This window comes from Lactuca sativa, chromosome 6 (genome assembly GCF_002870075.4).
Source record: "Lactuca sativa cultivar Salinas chromosome 6, Lsat_Salinas_v11, whole genome shotgun sequence".
NCBI classification, from domain to species: Eukaryota; Viridiplantae; Streptophyta; class Magnoliopsida; order Asterales; family Asteraceae; genus Lactuca; species Lactuca sativa.
The window spans coordinates 87996679-88012104 of NC_056628.2; positions in this window are offsets into that span (position 1 = coordinate 87996679).

Here is a 15426-nt window from a genome sequence, read left to right on the forward strand (position 1 = left end):
GGGACACCCATTTACCTCTTGTCGAGTTTTCCTACAACAACAGTTATCACACGAGCATAAAGGCATCCCCATTCGAGGACCTCTATGGACGAAAGTGCAGATCCCCTCTGTGCTGGGCTGAGGTGGGTGATACCCAGTTAGCTAAGGGACGAACTCCCGAAAGCACTCTCACAGGTCCGGAGATCATTCGGGAAACGACATAGAAAATCATTCAGATTCGTGAACGATTGAAAGCCTCTAGAGACCGACAGAAAAGCTACGCTGACAAGCGTTGGAAACCATTGGAGTTCCAGGTGGGCGACCGAGTCCTACTGAAGGTCTCACCCTGGAAGGGCTTGATACGCTTTGGAAAGAGTAGGAAGCTAAATCCAAGATACATAGGGCCTTTCGAGATTCTTGCGAGAATCGGTCCTGTAGCTTACAAACTCAATCTACCGCAAGAACTCAGTAACGTACATCCTACCTTCCACGTGTCAAAATTGAAAAAGTGTCTATCCGACGAGACTCTTGTTATTCCACTCGACGAGATCGAGATCAACGAGAGCCTCAACTTCGTGGAGGAACCAGTAGAAATCATGGACCGAGAGGTCAAGCAAACCAAGCCAAGTCGCATCCCTATCATGAAGGTCCGCTGGAATGCAAAGCGAGGACCTGAATTCACCTGGGAACGCGAAGATCAGATGAAAAGCAAGTACCCACATCTGTTTCCCTAATCCACAAGTGTTTTCTTACTATAAATTTCGGGACGAAATTCCCTCTAACGGGGGGATGATGTGACAACCCGATATTTCAACTCTTTGTAATGACCTAAAAAGTCATGTATTGTAACCACTTTTGAGTTAATAAAATTTACTTCGATATTAAAAAGTCCAAAAAGTTCCTATTTAAATTTCTTCTGTGTTTAAAAGTCATCAAACCATGATCGTACGTAAAAAGAACGCCCAAATCCGACTTCGTGTATTGTAGTTATGATTTTTCCAAGTTCAGATTAGCAACAGACAGCTAAAAACTCGAATCGGAGATCGAGCGACTTTTGGCCGGAATGACCTAAACGAGAATCGAAGGTCTCATCAATGGTATTTCAGCGGTAAAAAGTCTGGCAAAAACCGACGTCAGATAAAGAAGTTATGAATTTTTAAAGAAATTCCTTAATCACGTCATTTTAATAAATAAATAATAAAAATTATTTCATAATTTGCCAACGGAATCTAAACGAAAGTTATAGATCTTAGTCTCACCTACGCGTGGATATAGAGAACGTCGAAAACGGAGTTCGTATGAAGGAGATATGAATTTTAGAAGTTTATTTAAAATAAATATAAATTTAAATATAAATTCTTGGTAATATCCGAAGGGGAGTCAGCAGATAGGACCGGAGTACGCCCTGCGTACCCTCGTACGCCCCGCGTACTCGAATCAAGGGCCTCGGATCGTCCACGTCGCCCCTAAGCGAAGCTATCCGACCCATCCGACCCGCCGTCCCATCCGACCGGCCCCATCCGAAATACGTAAGCGATGACGTCTCGTACGCGCTGCGTACCCTCGTACGCCCAGCGTACCGAGGCGGTTCAGCACCCCTATAAAAGGGATGCGAGGCTTTCCAAAAAACTTGCTCATTTCTCTCCTTTCTCTCACGATCTTGCCTCGTTTTCCGTGCCCGTTCAGACCCAAAGCCCTGGTCATTTTGCTCAAGTTCCGAGGGTCGATTTTACTCCCGAGAATCCCGAGAAAAATTCGTTTCCCGAGACGAAACTCTGCCCGGTTTTCCATCTCGCTATCTTCAAACTTCCAAGTGACTTCATACCCGTAATCAATATTTTAAATGATTTTAAATGCTTAAATGGGGGGGGGGGGGGAATACAAGTAGAAACAAACATGTTATATTCTTATATATGTATTTTATAACTATGTTTGTCATTTAACGGATTTCACATGCTACAAAATGTGATGCATGAAATGGTTTTAAATCTTAAAAACACATTGTTATCAAATGTTTTACCTTTGAAATGTATATTAAAATGACATCAAGTCATTGTTAATTATTGTTCAAAACACATAAGATGTCTTACAAAACCATTTTACATTCTTGAACTGATGCATGTACACTTATATTCTTATATATGTATTGATGTTATAGTTTACAACTTTCATTTAATTTCTCACACCCTTGAGTAGTAAGAGTGTATAAACCTACATGATCATCCAGTTATATTACAGTAGATTATCATAGGGATAATTTGAAGATATCAAACAGTACTTCTATTACAAGGAATCACACAAGAGTTAGTTCATTCATAAGTCTATACTAGTACATTTCCTGATATATGAGTACTTACAGATGTTTACCTGATACATGAATATGTTTACATATACATACCTGTTACATGGACACACATACATGAATGCCATATAGGAACACTTTTACATAGGTGCCTTATCCTGTATTCACTTACCTGGATACTTGTACTTAGAACTAAGAGGATAATTTATTAGTACTTTCTATGTAAATTATCTTTCCTATCCCGGTTCAATGGGATATCTAGGCGGGACTTACCATTCCGAACCCTACTGATTAGCACCAGTGGTCGATGACCATCTTCGGAGGTCTAAGGTTACTACTTATATTAGGAAGATCGATTTGGGACTAACCCTTCCGTCCACCTGCTGCTGCTACAGAGGACAATTGGACAATCTTCAGATGTTCATTAGGTTATACATTTCGCTGAATGCGATGTTGTGTTGGTCCTAGTACCCAGTGACAACACTTTCAGTATTACATTTTTCCTGTTTACTTTATTTTGTGATACATTCACATAAACGATGAGTTAGACTAAGCACTTTTAGTACTAGTCAAAACAAAGGAAAAACTATCATTTTACAAACAAAACATTCGGGTCTTGGTAGAAGACTACACTTCATACTTACAAAACATTCGGGTCTTGATAGAAGACTACACTTCATACTTACAGAACATTCGGGTGTTGGTAGAAGACTACATTTCATACTTATAGAAAATAAGGGTTTTTCTAGGGATTTCATACTTACCTCAACATTTTCATTTAAAAGGTTTACATGGCCTTCATAACAGATTTTCACAAACAAGGCAATGACACTATTATACTTATGAATTCACCAGCTTTAAAGTTGATAGTCGCTTTCAAAATATCTTGTATTCTCAGGTCATCAGTAGAAAGGTACGGAGGCCAGGTTTTGAGAAGACGGAGTAGACAAGTCTCGTCTTTTATTTTGATTGTATATTTTTGGTGTCTTATTACAATGAAAGAACACACATGTATTAAACTTTACTTATGATGCAATGGATGATGTTGTTGCTTGTTTATTATATTACACTGTTGTGATACTGTACATGACGTCCTCCACCCCTTAACGTTTCTGCCGTTCGTGGTTTTGGGGTGTGACAATTGACCAAAAGGTAAAGAGAAAGGCTAAATCTGAGATAGTGCCGTGTTGTATTCCCAAAGAGTCCATGTTTTTCTGTTGCCAAGAGAAGGGGTATTGGTTGCGAAGCTGCCCGGACTACCTAAAAGATCTAAGAGAAGGTAAAGTCAAAAAGGTTTGACTCTGCTTCAGGAAAGTCCACTTTCTAACTCTATTAAGTTGCTATCTCAAGATTCTTAATACATGATGTGATAAGATTGTATTTTGATGTTATGTAGGATCAAAGGGAAGCTTAAAGGAAAAGCCTGCGGAGCCTGATCATGAAGAGGTGGATTTAGATCGCATGGTTCGATGATCGGATTTTTTGAGATGCTGCTTAGGAGTTATGATAGATTGCTTTAAAATTTGTAATATCATAGTTTTCATTTGTAATTTCATTGTAAGGAAAAGTTTTCCGCATAAATAAATAAATTTTTTCTTTTTATCTTATTTTATATCTCATTGCAATGGCATTTATGAAAAATTGATGTTTATGTATATTCTAGCAATATGGATTTGATTCTTTCGTTTGTGGTAGTGTCTAAATTTACTAAATAAGGAAATATTCTCATCATCCAAGTTTCAGTTGGATAAAAAATTTGAATCATGCAACTTGTATTGTATGTTGAGTGGGAACCTTCATCTTTAGGAAATTAAGACTAATTCCTTGTTCAGATGTATATGTGAGACAAGTGAAGGACTATAGGATCGGGTACACTTGGTTGTGCGCTGGTCAGGTCCACCACAAAGAAAAATAAGATTATTCGTCATGATTTACTAAAGTTTAGTAAATATGGTTATGCTTACAAGTTTAAGTATAATTCTGAATCATTGAAAAGGTTACAATGTATAGCAGGACGAATCAGAAGAATCAAATTAGGCAGAAAGATAAAAGTTTCTCCAATTTGAAAGGAAGGGAGAGTACTTAAGTATCATGTTTTATGATCATCTTAATGATTAGGAAAACCATATCACATTTGATCCTCTATGGACATCTTAATGCACTCGTATGACTAAGAAGAGGAATCAGGAAATTTTTGAAATGGCCAAATCAATTGAGGTAAATCATATTTCGTTCCAAAATCAAATCTTAGAGTCATACTCCAAGATTGTAACTTGAGTGACATATCTTAAAAAGGTTTATAACACTCATCAAATGAAGAGTAAAATGTTTTTACTCTTTTACATTTGAAATTGGTATGTTGTGATGTCTTAGTCAGGACAAAGACCAACTAAGACCAATTCAGTGAAGTGTTATTCTTAATGTGAATCCACACTAACTCTTGAATATTTTTTTGTCAAGAATTTATCTTAACAAGAGAATCTTATATGTCAAGAGGTCAGTGAGAGTCTTAAAGATCTTTTCAAGTTTCAAGAACTAATCAATAATAAACCTGTTGTTAATCACTAGCACACGACTTGAGGTTTGTAACCTATCGTGTTGACATATTCTTGTTTATGTGCCCATTTTAGTTAAAGTTGACTATGCATGTAATTTCTATGCGTTCTCAATTATTTTCATAGGGAAAAGCACCTTGGTCAGTGAAAGTGCATAGATTTGTAAGAGTGATCTGTTGAACAACATGGAAGACATGGTAGGCCCTTGTGCTGCTAAGTAGCAAGCTACTTGTTCTCCTCCCTTTTCTAGAGAATAAGAAAGCTAAGAACACCCCTACTGCTTGCCACTTTCTAACATTTTCCCCCTCCTTTTTGGCTACAAAATCAGAATGAACAGGAAGCAAGAAGACTGTCGGAGTAGCCCTTGCCACCTTACTGTAGTTGACAACCACTAAGGTTGTTGTGGTGTCCCGTCTCCTCCCTTCTTCAAATCAAAACAACTCTCATTACTCACCATTTTCATGGGTAAAGAAGCTAAAACGGTTTTGGGTCTTCATTCGGTGATTGGGTTAGGATTTTAGGCGAAAGCTCTGTGGAAACACATGCAAAATCTCGAGCAAGAACACGCATCAAAAGTGAATCTTTATGGCTCTATTTTAAATTTTGTTTACGATTTGGGGAGTAGATACAGACTCTTTTGGTTAAACATGAAATTATAATGTCATTTTGTATTTATATCATAATTTTGTTGCTTGACTAGATGCATAGGTTATTATTAGATCATATATGGTTGAAGTTATGTTAAAATATGATGAACCTTGACTATGATTTATAAAAACCATGCATGTAGCATGTAATTGTGTGGTATATATTCTAACTGATTTTATTTGAATAATAACCAACTTTAGATACATACATGTTATTCTAGGTCATATATATATATATATATATATATATATATATATATATATATATATATATATATATATATATATATATATATATATATATATATATATATATATATATGAAAGCCAGTATCATATATTTATGTATATAAAAGTTAGTATGTTAAAAAATGGTCATAATCAATTAAAAGGAATTCAAACTTTATATCACCTAAAATAACATCCTAAAATGATTAATTGGGTTCAAATATGTAAAATAAACAAGCCAATTTTTTTTTTTTCAAATAAATCAAAAACATACATTTTGTTTAAGATGTATGAATATTGTATTTATATAAAACATTTACTCAACAGACATAAAATATGAATTTTATGAAAAATGAATTTCTATATATTAAGTTTGTTGAAAAAAAGTTTAGAAATTATTTAATATAAAAACTAGTAGTGATAATCACTTACAAAAGGTTTTGTATGAAAATCGAATTTTTAATACATTCACTTTCTACAAGTTATATTTATTTAAATATTTTGATAAAATGAGTATTATATATATATATATATATATATATATATATATATATATATATATATATATATATATATATATATAATGTGTTTGATAAACATGTGTCATAAATAAAGTTATATAGTATTTAATGATTTAGTCATTTATAATTTTATTAATTTGTATTATTTTCGATAATTATTAAATTATAATATATATATATATATATATATATATATATATATATATATATATATATATATATATAGCTATACTAATAAAAGAGTTGTTATATTGCCATGTGTCACCATATTAAACATCTTAATTAATGTGTTGCCACTTGTCAATCTATTAGTTTTCCATTTGAAACTTATTAGATATCCTCATTAATGTGATGCTATTTGTCAATGTATTTATTCTATATTTTAATTTAAATTTTATATTATTGTTTTCATTAATTCACAAATAAAAATATCTAATATATATTAAAAATTAATTTTACATATTTATTTGAATCAACGATTATAATTTGACATAACTAATAAAAATATCTCTTAAATTAATAATTTATGTAAAATAACTAATTAATAATTTTAAGTTTTTACTATAAAAGTTTAATTAATTTTATAACCGTGGTTATATATATATATATATATATATATATATATATATATATATATATATATATATATATATATATATATAGGTTCAGGTTCATTTGAGACCATTCTAGTTTTGTGAGAACGTGAGACCAAATCTAAAAGTAATTTTAAAATACAAAATAAATGGAAACATCCAAAAATTCTTTTTTTAAATATTATTTTCGGAACTTCAATTAACTAAAAAAAATTAAAAAAAAAATCCTTTTTTTTGAAAAATACGTCAAATATTCTAATAGAATATTACATTGACATATTCTAAAAAATAATTTTAAAATGGAAAATAAATGGCAAAATCTAAAATTTCTTTTTTTAAATATTATTTTCGGAATTTGAATTAACTAAAAATAAATAATAATAAATAAAAAAATTCCATTTTTTACGAAAAATACGTGAAATATTCTAATAGAATATTACACTGTACATATTTTAAAAAATAATTTTGAAATGCAAAATAAATGATAAAATCCAAAAAAAAATTTTAATATTATTTTCGGAACTTGAATTAACTAAAAAAAATAAAAAAAATAAAAAAATGCGTCTCACAAAATTAGGCCGCCTCACGTGAACCTAACCCCATATATATATATATATATATATATATATATATATATATATATATATATATATATATATATATATATATATATATATATAACGGTATTTGAAAACAAATATAGTGAAACTGAATTATTAGGGGATTCCGTTGATAATTACTTGAGACGTATATTTGCACTTTTGCTCTAAGTGATTGGTTGATATTATGCATGTTGAAATATGAACCTATTCGAAACATAGTTGTTACTCTGCTTAATTTTGGTAAGAAAATTGACGAAAAGTTTAAAAATGTGTGGAAATGGTTAGTCAATAAAACTATCATGGTAGTTTGAGAAGAAAAAGTATGCACGAAAACCTAGATTTGATAATTAGCAGGACTTTCTACGTGATACACACTTCATGCACTAAGAATATAAACTTAGTAGCATCCCTCTGCTCTATAATCGTTAATGCGAGGAGGAACCAGGAACATATTTGTATAGATCTATACAGGTTGACATCCCGCCTATGGTTGCTAGCTATAACCTTCGTCTGATAAGACCAAAATGGATGTAATTGTTCGGATTCTTACTATTACACGACTCTTAGAATGCATCAGTGAAAATTAAGGCATTGTTATTAAAGTACCTTAGAGGCGTGACTTAGTCATTAGTGTCGGTTATAGGCTCACATTAGATTCCAAAAAATTCATTAAAAAATGTGTCAAAATAAAATGAAATGATTTATTCAAATGTTTAAGTGTTGAATACATTTTTCTTACAATCTGTATTTTCTAAAAATTTAACACAATACACTTATTAATTGTACCATATTTTCAATAAGTTATAATTAATTTGCAAAACTCTTTAACTTTTATGAGATTCTACAAGCGTAAATAATTCGAAATTTATTCTATTATAAATTATGGGTTTTAAACTCACTTTTGATTTTAAAAACCATTTAGTCAAAAGCTACAAAGCTCACCAACATTATGGTTAACGTATTGTCAAATATATGTATCTCTAGGTACTTAAGGTGTCTAGAATAACACATACCCGGTGTCTAATGAAGAATTTGATTCACCATAATAAAAAGTTGCTTTCGTAGTAAACCTTTTGTTCTTATTAATGCTTTGTAGAATCTTGTATTAAGCTTTTATCTCCTTAGGGGATTTATTAAACACTGTAATTCCTCTTACTTAATTTCTAGAGGAATGTAATATTGTATGAATCCTATTGTTATTTAATATATGCCGCTTAACTGTGAACCATCGCTCACATCGTAACTCCGGTATTTACGCCATCGGTCGGGGTGTGACTGATTGATATCAGAGCCTACAATTATAGTGAATTAGTACTTTCTTAGGAGAGCACAACTATAGTTTAGGGTTTAATCTTATAGGTCTAGGTATTCCTAAACCTACAACTCATACGCTTAGGTACTTTCTTTATACCTACGATCTATACTCAGGTTTATCCCTATAAACCTACAAGTAAAAATATTATTAACTATACTACATATGGACTACTTACGAGAGCATTGTCTGGAAGGATATGTCACTTTGGTTGATGGATTTCAGAACAGTTATATGCCAAAATGGTCCTACCGTCAGACTATTCTAACTGACCAGAGCCTTATTAAATAGACCTGAATTAACATATACTAATAAATAATACACAAACAAATACAAGATATATAAATATAAGAAAACTCAGACCCTCGATGAGAAAAAACTAAAACAAGAATAGAAAAATCTAAAGACCTAATAGTTTGAAAATTAAATATTCAACTAGGTTCCCTAGTATGTAGGTCATACTACAACTAAACCTAGTTGCATGCCTATGTTTTATTATGGTCATATTCTATGCACTATCAAACCTAAGGTGTAATAGTTGATTTGTTAAATACTTGTAAAATATTAATAATATTATGAACATTAATGAACTATTTAACACATGGATCGACAACAACTGAATTTATCCGTACGATGGATCATTAAGAATGGGACGAAAATGATCAGGAAGTTGACTCGCCATTTCACCTACCAGGGGATCCATAATTCCCCACCCCACGGGTCAATGACGTGCTAGAGACTACAGATGAGAGGAAAATGGAAGAGGATACAATCGAAGATCCGATGGAGGAGCTCGAACGATAGCTTGAAAGTGAGGATAAGTTAGAGAAATACGGGTCTTCAAAAAATGTGACTCCTATGGAGGATGATGATCATGTTGAGTCCTCACCACCTATCTGTTACTACCTTGGTTGTGGAATACCATGAGGGCAGAAGCATGAATGTATCTCTATCCTGACTTGTGACGGTGTTAAGAAGAACCCATGAGCTAAACTTTGTGTCTTCCACATTACCACCGACAACATGGACCTAAACCATCCTTTCTCTACGGATCTACTTTAAAACCAACTACTTGAAGCTTCCCACGATGTTCAAAAGAAGAGTATTAATTACCCGATATGGATAGCCAATGTGGTGAATGAATTGGTGAAAGAGCAGGGAATAAGTTATAGGCATGATGTTGGACAATCCTCGAGGACAAAACCCCCAACCACTACTAAGTTGGATGCCTTATCTCTAGTATTTGATTGTACTATGCAGCTTGCCGATCAGTTCAATCCTAAGCATAACTAGACAAACTATATTCGGGGCAATAACGCCCATATGGCTAGATATATGTGATAAATGAGAACTCAGAGAGATCGCGATCATGAAGACATGAAGAGGGACAAAGGTGAAATCCATTTTATATGTGAATTTATCATCATTGAGGAGATCCATATGTTGGAGATGGAGGGGAAAATTTGGGCAGCCTTAGCAAGGGCAGTTGAAGCGGACACTAAAGCGAGAGGAGTGGAGGAATGACTAAGGACTGTTGAGGAGAAGATACACTAAATATTGAATGCGCTTTCCCGTAACTTCGAGTTGGAATAGTTGGGATAAAATTGATGCTTTGGTAGTGGAGTTATATGAGTAAGTCTTATGGATTGCCAAATTTTGGATGTAATATGTCGAATATGTTGTAATAAGACATAGGGTCACTAATGACCCTCAGATGGTTTAGAAAATGATGTTTATGGGGTATAGCAAGAACATCTTAAAGTCTTGCAAATTTTCATGTAACGAAATTTTGTAAGCGTGTTTAGGGCTTCTCATCCCTATCATGTATATGTTTCATATTATGTTACGAATAAATGTAACCTTAAACAACTAAGAATATATATGGCATATGTTATTAAAATCCTTGATATATGTGAGTATTGTACTTAAAAAATTTTAAAGATGTTCTTTTAAAATATAACATTGAACTCTTATAAATACACATACAACTTGACAATGTTTATAATCATGACTAAACCAAACACAATCAACTCATAATTTTCTACTAACTATGATAGGATATCGAAGATGCCTCCAAAGAAAAGGATCACCCAATCACATCATGGTGGCTCACAACTAGAGAGACTAACAACAACACGATCCAAGAGGGGCCGACCATGTACTAGGATGGCAACAATCCTAATGGTAACCCTAGTGGAAACTCCTGCAACCAAACCACCAAAAATCAATGCACCACTCCTCTACCACTTAAGTCCGCACTTCCATTAGCAATAGCTGAGTTAGAACAAGTAATGTTTGATTTTCTTACTTTCGCTTTAGCTAATGCAAGAACCTTGAATAATATGATGCCAATCGTTGAAATCGAAGGAACTGGAACTGGAACTTGAGTTGGAAGCACTAAAAACATCAATCTTAATGAGAACTACAAATTCTGCACTTATAAAGACTTCATGAAGTATAAACCTAGAAACTTATATGGTAATAAAGGCATGATAAGGCTTACTAGGTGGTTCGAAATGATGAAGTCAGTGTTCCAGGTCAGTTACTTTGCTGAGGATAGCAAAGTACACTTTGTTGCATGTACCCTCATGGACACAGTACTATCTTGGTGGAATGAACAAGTTATGACAATGGGCATGATTCTTTCTCACTCCTTGTCTTGGAGGGAATTAAAAGCAATTTTATAGAAGAATAGTGCCCCAAAGAAGAAATTTATAATTTGGAAAATGAACTATGCAACCTAAAAATGAAGGGTTCAAACATTAAAGGTTGGACTACCAATTTCATTATTCTTTCCTTATTGCGTCCAACACTGGTGACTTCGGAGCATGTGAAGGTAGAGCGCTACATATAGGTTCTGGTGCCTAAGATCAAGGACATGGTCATGTCTTCAAGATCTACAACTATTAAGAGCATTAAGAACATAGCCAATCGCCTGAATAACAACGAGATCAGTCGGGGAACCATGCAAGAAAGGGTTGAAAACCCATGTTTGGGTCAAATGAGAAAAACTCATATAGAGGAAAATCAAGTCGATCAGAGACGCAAGAAACCAAGAAAGTCTATGCAACCACAACTCCAATGGTAACACTATCACCAGCTCCACAGAATAACTATGTTGGTAAATATTCTAAGTGTAACACATGTAATATACACCACAAAAGGAAAGTGTGTATGGTGCACCAAATGCAACAAAGAGGGGAATTTGACCAAATTTTGTCAAAACGATGTGAATACTAAAGCAAAACAAAAGACTAAAGCAGAATCTGGAAATGGAGAAGGAATAGTATGGTTCGAGTGTAGTGAGAAGGGGCACATCAAGCAAGATTGCCTGAAGTTGAAAAGGAATGGTTGGAATGCTCGTGGGAGCGCATTTGTAATTGGAAACAAGGATACGATCCAAGATCTGTCGGTGGTCACTAGTACGTTCCTTGTAAACAACTTGTGTGTTCCAATACTTTTTGGCTATGGTGCCGATAGAAGTTTTGTATCTCCATGTAACGTCCCAAAATATAAGGCTAAAAATTTCATTTTTATTAAATTATTGCATAAAACCGATCAATATAATAACTTTCATAATAATATCTCATGTCAAAACCAAAGTGTCAATAATCAAAACATAGTATCATAAAACCATGTCAGAGTTTAATCCCAAGGATCCTGTGTGCGGAAAACATAGTGTGATGCATTGCGATCAAGTCGGCTCCTCTCCTTTAAACACAGTACCTAAGACACATAATACATAACACGGTAAGCATGCATGCTTAGTGAGCTCCCCAAAATACCACACACATATAATTAGCCACTCGAGGCTAAAGCTTTACGGGACCTTTCGGTCAATGTGTCTCTGTGGGACCTTCCGGTCCTACTCTGTTGACCTTCCGGTCCATACTTTGATGACCTTCCAGTCCAAACTGTATTGACCTTCCAGTCCACACCCTGCAAGCTCAGGGCATAGCATACACATATCACATAGATAAGAACATATATCACATAAAGAAAATGCATAATACCAAATAAACAAAATGCATAATATCACATAGAAAAAATGCATAATATCACATAAACAAATTGCATAATATCGCATAACTCATGTAAGCACATAATACCTTCCGGTCCCGACTCTGTAGACCTTCTGATCCTAAATCTGTAGACCCTCCGGTCCTACTCTGTTGACCTTTCGGCCCAACTTTGTTGACCTTCCGATCCAAACCTTGTCGACCTTCCGGTCCAAACCAGGAAACTCATAACATATCATATCACATAAAACATATATCACATATCACGTATAAGCACATAAGATCTTCCGGTCACACATAATTACCACTCTGGGTAAGGTATAGTGAGAAGACTCACCTGGCACTGCTGAAGTCCCGCATACTCAATCCCACACTGCTAAAGTCCCGCATACTCAACCCCAGCTACTGAATGACAGATTCCCGAACTGTCAACACCAAAATAACACCCAATTAATAATTAGGTCTCGCTACATAACCATAAGTACGTACTTTGGATAATTATCGCATTACCCTAAGCTTGGCTTATTCAAGCCCAAGGCCCAACCCTTAGGCTAAAAGTCAACTAGGAATCAAGACCCAACATATGGCCCAACCTTCCAAACTAGGACCAAGCCTGTACATGGTCTTATTCTGAGGCCCAACATCATGTAATATTTAAGGCCCAAACTGTGGCGCATCTACGACCCAATTTTCCAAATTGGGCCCAAACCCCTTACATGGGCCTTAATCTAGGCCCATTAAATTATTCTAGTTCAATTTCTTGCTCTTGGATGACCCATTATTATCCGAATCATTTAGGCCCAACTTAAGGCCCAAGTGAAATTAGGGTTTCACATGAAATGACAATTAGGGTTAAGTGTTTCTTACTTAACTCATTAAGGACTTAAACCATTAAGTCCTTTACTCTACTAGATAAGTGCTATGGAGTGATTGGGCTTAATACACAATCCAGTCTCAATGGACCAAAAGTGGGTCCAATAAGTCTAAGGTCCAAATACTCACAATTAGGGTTTTCTAAACCCTAATTAGGGTTTCCACCCAACCATGACCCAATAAGCCCAAAATTAAAATTTAAGGCCATTAGGGTTTTGCTAAGTCCATTAGGGTTTGCTTGTGGGGCACCACCCACTACCAGCTTGGGTAGTGATGGTCAATGGTGGCTCACGGCGGCGGCCACCACCTTACGGTGGTGGTTATTATTATCTTTTTCATTACTCAATGCTAATTACAGATACAATGCTCAAAACCAAAAATAGACACACACAGTATCTAACATAATACACACACACAACCACCCTAGTGGCAGCCAGCGGTGGCTTGTGGCGGCGATGACTTTTTATGGCCAAATAAACACACACAACACCTACAAATGTTTCTCATTTTTACTATGCACCCAACCTTCCACCTGGTGGCTCATGGTGGTCCGACAACAGCAGTAACTGATGGGTTTTGAGCATTCTAACACTTCCTAAGTGTACATGCAACCCTAATAACCTTGGATCTATGTTTGTCTAATTATCATGCAAAGTTGATTTCCAAGGCTATGATCCTATCTAGCATACATGGGGAACAATTTTAACTTAAATAATAGATAAAACTACATCCCTTGTTATTGAATTTGATCCTTGAAACCTTGTGAGCCTAGCACCCCAAGTGTGATGCCTCAAATGCTTCACACAACACCAAATGCTATGGAGTAAACTTGGAGAGAATGTATAACACTATAAAATCGGCTCTAACCCTCAAGCATTCATGTGTGTCGCCGATTTTGGGAGAAACATGAGCTTTATATAGTGTTAACACATCTAGGTTTACACCATGTAAACCCTAATGTGTCATGACTCTTCATTTCCATGACCCATGGGTATGTAACTCCCATGGAGCCTCCATGGAGCATCCAATGGATCCAACCCAACTTGATTATCCATGGAGCCTCTTAGCCCACTATATAAGTTATGGATGATTTACATAATCAACCCATATATTTAATTAGTTATCTTTTGATCACTTAATTAATTATAGATTAATTCTTGATAAAACTAATTTAATAATATTATTAATATATTAGAACTTATAATATATTAATAAACCACAAGTGTTATTTCTCTCATTTAGTTTATCCAATTGCATGGTGCCATGCAACCCAAATGGAGCATGCCGGGTCGGGTCAAGTACATACCAGAAATAGTTATGGACTTGGACACCTTATCCGACAGTCTCCCACTTGGATAAGTCTAATAACTATAACTGCAAGTATGACTTCAGGAACCGATCGGCAGTCGTAGTTCTTTTCAAGGTTTCTCGGAACTGAGAAGATGATGGTACGCCATTTCAGATAAGGGATCATATAATCCTCTGTTCTAGATATCAGCCGGACAAACACATGGAACATGGTCTTGCTTATTGTCCAGCAGTTTGTTTCCCGATTTCCGATTAGTTTGACATAGAACTTAATTGAACACATCAACTTAGTTCTGACCGGGCCCGGTACATAGGTCAAAACAAAATCATCGAGGGGCCCAGATATCAGCTTCTAATCCAAGAAGGAACAGATAAACTTCGACTCATATGCTTGTTCTACTACTTGTTAAATTACACACAAGTGCACGTTTTATAACATCGAGTTACCAATGCGGTTTCGCACGTTCAATGCATAACTAACTCATAG